Source organism: Pinus tabuliformis, chromosome Q (genome assembly GCF_031772625.1).
Source record: "Pinus tabuliformis cultivar Carrire ecotype Pingquan chromosome Q, CPIR1, whole genome shotgun sequence".
In the NCBI taxonomy this organism is placed as follows: Eukaryota; Viridiplantae; Streptophyta; class Pinopsida; order Pinales; family Pinaceae; genus Pinus; species Pinus tabuliformis.
In genome coordinates, this window is record NC_142296.1 from 29357774 (window position 1) to 29366793 (window position 9020).

General features: G+C 32.8%; 1 pseudogene across 1 annotated transcript; it reads left to right on the forward strand.

The window, feature by feature from the left end:
* The first annotated feature begins 7059 nt into the window (after nucleotides 1-7059).
* Nucleotides 7060-8680, forward strand: LOC149218113 (transcription factor SCREAM2-like; annotated as a pseudogene). Its single transcript, XR_016249132.1, has 4 exons — nucleotides 7060-7575; nucleotides 7654-7856; nucleotides 7969-8139; nucleotides 8226-8680. The product of XR_016249132.1 is annotated as a transcription factor SCREAM2-like (transcript).
* The last annotated feature ends 340 nt before the right edge of the window (nucleotides 8681-9020 follow it).

A 9020-nucleotide genomic window follows, 5' to 3' on the forward strand; every position in this document is an offset into this window, starting at 1 on the left:
ACAAGTTGGCTTATGATAGAGGTTCATATTTCAGGAGGAGGAGAACACTATTTTGAATTACAGATATTTCTTGTTTGTAGATTGAGATTATGGTCATTCAAGCTCAATATCCATCCAATGCATTCATCTTAGAGTTTTTTTTTTGTAAATAAGTATCAATATATTTCATTATCAAAATAAGATATACATCAGAAGTGCAAGCCAAAAGTTGGCCAGAACCAAATTGAGGAGCACATTAGTTCACATCGCTGCCCATAATGATAAACACACTCAACAAAGGTAAATACATCAAGCCACACAGGTTTTTATTCTCTGTAATGCATTTTCCAAAAATAATCACCATAGGTCATTATAGAGACCCTGTTGTCGAAAGTTAACATAAAAACCATTTTGTTTTCTCTCCAATACTTAAGGTACGCCAAAACATTACAAAAAAGCATCATCATACTAATTCCAAGAATACAACAGTCGTTGAAAGGAAAGCCAATAAACATTGTGCACCAATGAAACTTCAACCTTCCACACAACATTGCAACAATGCCAAAAGAAACACAAAATAGACTTATGTCCGCTAGCACCAGACACACAGTTTTCTCCAGAACCAAGACCATAAAGACACACACTAAAATTCTACATTCATCCCATAGTTAAGAATAGGTGAATGAGAGTTGAATCTAATACAAATTCAGTTTATAAAAACCTTGGGACAACTTAGAAAAACCATAAGAAAATTTACAAAACCCCTATGAAAATTATGTGCTAAATAGTTATGCAAACAAACCCTCATTTGCGACTGTCCACAAACACCAATTTACAAAAATCTTGAGTTAATTTACAAAAACCCTCATTTGTGAACATTGTGCACCAGTGAAACTTCAACCCTCCACACAGCATTACAATAATGCCAAAAGAAACATGAAATAAAATTATGTTCGCTAGTACCAAACACACATTTTTATCTAAAACCGAGACCATAAAAACACACACCAAAATTCTACATTCATCCCAGAGTTAAGGAACAGGTGAATGGGAGTTGAATCTAATACAAACACCAATTTACAAAAACCCTGGGACAAATTAAAAAAATTGTAAGAAAATTTACAAAAACCCTGATTTAATTTGCAAAAATGCTACGAAAATTTTGTGCAAACATTTCTACAAACAAACCTTCATTTGTGATTGTCCACAAACGCCAATTTACAAAAACCCTGAGTTAATTTACAAAAATCATAAGAAATTTTACAAAAACCCTCATTTGTAACTATCCACAAACACCAATTTACAAAAACCCTAACATAATTTAAAACAATTGTTAGAAAATTTACAAAAACCCTAAGATGGTTTAGAAAAACCCTACAATAATTGTACTAAACAAATTTATGACTGTCAAAAAACACTAAATTACAAACACAAAGAGCACATTTTCATAAAACCACATAATCGACTACAATTATTAGTATATGGATGAAATGTGTTGACAAACACAGAGGTCTAGTTGGTAGGATTAAAAATCCTACTGGACAACCATCAACGAAACCATTGAGACACACAAATGTCATTGCATCAATGTCGAAGACCCTAACACCTCACCATACCTAACCTGCAACAAAGACTGAGCTTCGCTGCAACATAAAGCTACAGTGGGGCTCGGTCTCAAACAAACCATAAAAACCCAAAAACCCAAGTGAAATTCAAGGAAAAAACCAGTGGAACCAAGTCTTACCCTCATGAAAACCCATTGGAGCGTGAAAGCTCCATATCCACCACCGAATCGACTGAGATTTTGCATAGGGTCGAAGGTAGATAAATCAACGAATCACTAGTTTGCCATGGGCATGGAGCAATATTCCATGGAAGGATTCCTCAACAACCACAATAGTCTAAACCCTATACCCCCCACAAACCAAGTCTCACAATGAAGAGTGCAGAGCAGTGCAATGACCAAGTTTATGGTGAATAATATAAGGACATTAGGCAAACAACAATCGAGGTAGCATATTTCCCACACACCAACCCTAAACAAAACTACACAAGTTTAGCGACAACCTTTGTGAAAAACCCTAAAATGCGACTCAAACATGAATTTTGGCGCAACACAGAATTTCCCACCCACCACCACAGGTGGCAGGCCCAGTTATATGGGTGTCGTACAACCTCTTTGGCAATCTGTTGAGAGTTTGTGGACATGGCAGGGAGGGCGTGCAACAATTGGCCTCCCTCCCCATATAGAAATCATTATTTTTATGTGGTTCTACATAAATTCCAGCATAGCCATGTATCATAAGGTGCCACTGAGAGATTTCTACACTCCTTTAATCACAAATTCTATCTTCATACATGTTGCTTCCTGTTTTAGCAATGCAAGAGAACTCGGTGTATCGGGGCTTAATTACCACTAGCACCTGCCGCTGATAAGATGAGATGCTCCTCTAATCACAGGTTTCTTGCCCCATACATATCGCTTCCTCCTTCATTTGGAAAAGTATGGCTTTCATTATAGGCTTAGGCGAACCAACGTAAGAGAACTCAACTGTGAATCGTTCGAAGTGACAGAGGACATTTTTGTTACCCCACTTTTGCACCTATTGTCACGAGTTGCTTGTCACCAATCTAGAGTTAGAACTGCGTCGGGGATAGTGGTGCGAGGTTACTAGCAATCAAAGTTGGAATTTCAAAACATAATCACCCATCAAATTTGACGGTTTTGACACCTCCCAACCTATTTTCATAGTTTGAATGAAGAACCTTGGCGGTTTTGTAAATTTTTAAACTGTATTTGACGGGAAAATCACCATGTGATGGGAAATTTTCCTGTCAAATTCCATACCCGTCAGCGATGAAGAGTGCTTTACTTGCAATATCAATGGCAACATCGAAGAATATGATACTTCTAAGGCAAAGGAATGCTATATACCATAATTATTGACACGCTCCCAGTGCCAAAAAAGTGGAAATCCACTTCTGATCCAGGTGGATATTGGTGGCCACCCGCTAATTCCACTTGGATCCCCTCTAGTGCTTCTTTCAGTTTTTTCGGTTTCCTTAATTATAGCACAGTTTACTATTTTTAGCAGTTTTGCGGGTCCTAAACTTTCGGAGCTGTTTTGAGGCCCTAAACGACGTTTTTTGGGAAATCTACTGCCAATAATTTTTTTGTCTAAAAATCATATTTTTCATCGTAGTCCTCGGAGAGATCTTTCCAACGGGCTATCATGCACGTCAAACGGAGATAGTACGACCAATTCGCGACCCCGGGAAGTTGATGTACCAACTTACCCAAAAACGGGGCCCACAATTTGGTGTTTCATCTTCTAGGGTTAGGTTTTGGAATGTGAAGGGTTTTCCATTGTTTCTCAACAATAAATAGACCTTCGAGCCTCATTGTAACACAGTTCAGAGGCATGTAGCCACACATCTCTTCTCAGAGATAAGCTACCATCGCCCTAGCTGGTTTATTTCCATTTCTGGTTGTAAGCATATTTCAGTATTTTCCATTAATGAAATGAAGTATTATTTCCGCTGCATCTTTGTGTATATGGTTATCTCGGTAATTTGTTGCGTTCCTATTTAAGTCTGGATCAACTTCTTGCCATTGCGTGCTACCTGACAAGTTGTTTTGTGAACCTTAGTTAGATTAGTCGTTCCTAAAGCTTCAGTTAATGTATAAAGAGAAATAAAAATATACTGGTACATGTATTGATTAATGGTTGGTATCAAGAACCAATGGGTGGGTAGAAAAGAGCCAACATAATTGTTAAGAAAAATACTCTTCCAAATTCTTCTTATTTAAATTATCAATACATTTCCATTTCTATAAAATTAGACTAGATTTGTCTTAATTTCAGATCGGTTCAAACATTTCCTCAAGTTTTGCACTAAAAAAAGACGTTTGTAGGAACCCTCTCGAGCTACATAGATCATGAATTAAGATGGATGTAGGTTGGTTTGATTATCAATAATTAATAATTATAGCTAATAATTTTTTCATTTAATTTAATATAATTTCACTGAGTGAAAATGTTTTAATTAATAATTTTATCTTTTTATTTTTATTTATATGTAATTTTACTAAGTCAAAATGTTTAGATAGCATAACATAATAAGACATCTCAACATCTCTTCCATAGTGAGAGTGTCTCTCAACATAAAAATGTAATAAAATATAGTTTATATATATATTGAAATGAGAGATGATTTTTGGGCATGTGGTATTGATGAGTCTTGCTATTGTAACAAAGCCTATTTACAAGTTAATAATATCCATGCGAAAGTAGGGGTGAATATCCATTGTTAAAAATCTTGTTATATTGTAAGCATGGTTATTAATGAAATTTAAATATGGTTACAAACTTATTATTTTAATTTATATGATAAAATGCATCTTAATTTATAGCTACTATTTATATTATATATATTTTAATGTGACAGAGGATTTAGATATATCTCAAAAGTAATTATAATTTTTTTTGCATTTAGATTTAATTAAAAAAAATGTTATAAAAATAAATGCAAATAAAATATTTTGATCGTAAAATGAGAGATTGTTTTTAGTCATGTGGGTATTGTAAGAAATTTTATTTACAAGTTAATAATATCTATGGTAAAGTGGGCGTGAATATTCATGGTTAAATATATTGTTATATTGTAAGTATTAAAGTTTTTATGTGCTAATTAATTATATTTAAATACGACTATAAAATCATTATTTTATTTTATAAAGTAAAATAGATCTTAATTTATATCTATTTATATGATATATATATATATTATCATTTTCTTTTATCTAAAAAGTTATTAGCAATTTTATTAATAAAAAGAATTACAATATAACAAATTAAATTTTATTATTTTATTACTTATAGTTTTAATTATTTTTATTATTTAATTGAACCTACATGTAAATATATAAAAATCCTTTACCTTTTATAAATTGAACATATTAATATAAATTCAACATATTGAACTTATATATAAAAATATTTATTTTCTCCTAATATTGATATGATATGATGATGATGGTTAACGTCCATTGAGGCCAAACTCTGGTCTATCAGACCTAAAGAAAAGAATTATTTAGTTTGATTTAAGATTTTATTCCTATGCTCAAAAAGCTTGGAGAGAAGCTTGGAGAGAAGCCTTCCAAGCTCACTATAATTTTGACATCGTAAAAGGCTAGAAAGGTCAGTATTGCAACAAAGATTTTGAATGTGGTTGATTAAAAATATACCCATGCACAAGTGAATCTTTGATACATATTATTTCATTACCGTTTAGACTGCCTAGTAAACTTATCTATAGAAATTTCATTGTTGTATTGTAAATTGACATTTTTCATGATCTTTTTATTTATTTTTACATTAAATCAATTTTTCTTTTACAATTTTATTAAATTTATATTCAAACCATCCTTTTTATATTTTAAATATGAATTTAATTTTTAAAAATAAGATAATTTTAAAATTTTACAAGATAAAATACTAAAACTAAGAAGGCACTATATTCTTCCTTCTGGTTCTAATAAAACTAACAAGTCACTATATTCTTCCTTTCCAATTTTGAGTTCTTGTCAAGTTTTGAATATATATATATATATAACAAAATTTTGACCATCCATACCGTTTAGACTACCTGCTTAGTAAACTTACTCTAGAAATTCCATCGTTGTGTTGTAAATTGACATTTTTTACTATCTTTTTATTTATTTTTACATTAAATCAATTTTTCTTTTAAATTTTATTAAATTTACATTCAAACCATCTTTTTTATATTTTAAATATAAATTTAATTTTAAAAAATGAGATAATTTTAAAATTCTGCAAGGTAAACTACCTAGTTCTAATAAAACTAATAAGAGACGATATTCTTACTTTCTAATTTGAGTTATTATCAAGTTTTAAATATATATATATATATATATATATAACAAAATTTTCACCATCCATAAAAGTGATTTGTGGATTTCGAAAAACTAATTGCAATAGGACTGGTACGTTGATTCTCAGGCTCTTCTAACAATACGAACGTTCAAAATTGTTCCAAGGTGTGATTTTTCCACCTTTACTTTAGGTCAAATTTAATAGAGTAAATTATAATTATATATATAATCTAAAAATATTATGTAACGTATCTTACTTAATGAAGTTTAATCTCATTTTATTTTTATTTTATATAAAATGATATATTTCATATTTATATAGTTATTAAATATAATAATTTTTTAAGATTATATAAAATATTAGATTTTTTTATATATATCTGAATGCAGTATAATTATTTTGAAAAATATTTTTGGGATCTATTACATGAAAATATTATTTGCAATTAATTAATGTGGTTTATCATTATGGAGATAAGATAGAAAAAATTTGATCAAACAAAAGTTTATGACATTCTTACTATGATGAATCGCATTAATTAATCTTTTATATTATATTATATTATGATGAATCGCATTAATTAATCTTTTATATTATATTATATTAATATAATTTTTTCAATTGTAAGTTTCAAATTGATCGTGTGTTGTTAAGGCACTTCTAAATATTAAGTCATCAATTCACCCTATTTAAATGTTATTCTTGAAATGTAACCTCACCCTTATGAAACTTAAGCAATATACATATACATAAATTTCATTAATACAATTATTAATAGAAAATATATTTTCGTTTTTATTGATATATATTCATTTTAAAATATAATTTTTAATATAAAATCAATACATATTTTAACCAATAAAATAAAGTTAGAAAACAATAAACATCACAAACTTCCTGAAATTTTCTAACATCATGACATTTTCCTAACACATATACCGATATAGACTAATGGAAGGCTGGATCGTCATTGGCCACTTTCCACATGTGGGTTTTAAATATAATGATGTTACAGTTGAAGCCAGCCGTGAGTTTTACATGATAACGAAAATGATATTACAAGTGATGCCAGCCTAGCTTACGCGCTCCTCCACTGGGCAGCAGGTGATATAAATAAATAGAGTAGGTGAAATGGCTTTAACCTGTCACTTTCCCTGTTGTAACTTTCAGGCATCCTAGGCCTAGCTTGAGCGGTTGACAGATAGCTGAAACAGGGCATCGGAGTCGGGACCATTTCCCTCTGTGTGTCCGTATTCTTATCCCTACGAATTGTAGCAATAATCAGCCTAAATCCACTCATTATATCGGCGCCCAGTACCACGGGCACTGGCGAAGATTCCAGATTTGCAGGTCCCCTAGCTGTCCAATTAATATTAATCCAGGATCTGTTAGCATAATAAAGTGAGGGCTCATATGTGCCACATTTGGAATTTTCTCGCACAGCGTTTGGGGAAAGTCGAACATAGAAATTTTCTGTGCATTCATAGAATAAATATTCTACAGGCTGCACTGTAATTTAGGCGAGAAATCGAATAAAATATACATTTGTTTGTTTACGATGGAGTTGGCAGATGAGCCTTCCATCCTCCGTTATAAGAAACCCAAGCTCTCCAAGAATGTCGTTTCCGAGCGCCGCCGACGGCAGAAAATGAACAAGCTTCTCTACACACTGCGGGCTCTGGTTCCCAATATTTCCAAGGTAGGTTTTTACAGACAGAATAGGCTGTATGCTCGGCTCTGGCTGTTGAATTTATGCTTTGTATTTGTGATGAATTAGATGGACAAGGCATCGATTTTAGCGGACGCCATCGAATATGTGGAGAAGCTGAAGCAACAGGTGGAGAGAGCTGAGTCTGACGTTCAATCCACCAACGTCTCGGCCCTTTCGGCAGATCCCCGGTTGAGGAAACCGATTTTTTTTTAGCAGTGAGTTTAGACGCTGCCAACAGATATGGATCCGATCGCAAGTACCATGTCCAGGTGTGTTGTTTCTTTTGCCTTTATTTCAAGATTAAACTCCTACCCCATCTTTCACTGTGATTCAATGAGCCTCGAAAAATGTAAATAAAAACTTTGCAATTGTGCTTTCAAGGTTGAGGTCCGCGTGGAAGAAAGCATTGTGGAGGTTCGAATCCGGTGCAAGCAGGAACACGGAATTCTTTTCCATCTTACTCGGGCTCTGGAAACGCTCCCTTTTCAGCTCAAAAACTTCACCTTCAGCACTTTGAACGAATACCTTCTTCTCCTCAACGTTGTGTTGCAGGTACCCTTTCTATGTTTTGTGTTTCTTTTTTTGCCAAATTTTCCTAGGGTTTGGTTATGTATATTTTTTGCTACTTTTATTTCAAGGCCGATCACGGTTTCCCTGCTATGAGCGATTACGGACTGAAGCAATCAATTGAGGACAGTTTTGGGAAGCAGGGCCTCATTCTCACTTCAGGAAATTCCAACGGCCATTTGTGGCAGGAGTTGAAATAAACAACCCTAATGCTGGATACTTCAAAATTCACTGGTTACAGCTGGCTGGGACCTCTCTTATCGTATCAGCCAATAAGCTGGTAAGATCCAATTTTACAGGGAAACTGAGCACAAATTCTGACATTATACTATTATATGATTCTGGTCTGTAACTGAGCACGGTTTCCAACATTATATAATTAATAATTTTGGTTTTCGGTATTGAGATATGTGGATTTATGGAAGCTTTAATTAGGAAGGTTAAGAAGAGCTATGGTGCGCACGACAGGCACTTGAATGCTTCCATGTATTTGTGATCTCTTTTTGAATGAAATGGTTTTCATGTATTTATGATCTCATTTTAAAATTTGATAGTTTTCATGTGTTTGCATTTCTTCCAAACATTTTCACAAGCTTTCTGCACTAGTAGAATGAATTACTGTTGAAGAATGTTAGCTTAACAATTTCATAAACTTCAATGAATTACTGTGCTTTCTGCGGTAGTAGAACTAATTACTGTGGGAGAATGTTAGCTTAACATTTTTGTGAACTTTCAGCTCTAGTAGAATGAGTTACTGTGCTTTCTGCTCTGGTTAAATGAATTACTGTTGCAGAATATTGGCTTAGAAAACTTCCTACACTAGTGAAATAAATTACTGTGTGAGAATGCTAGCTTAACATTTCCAT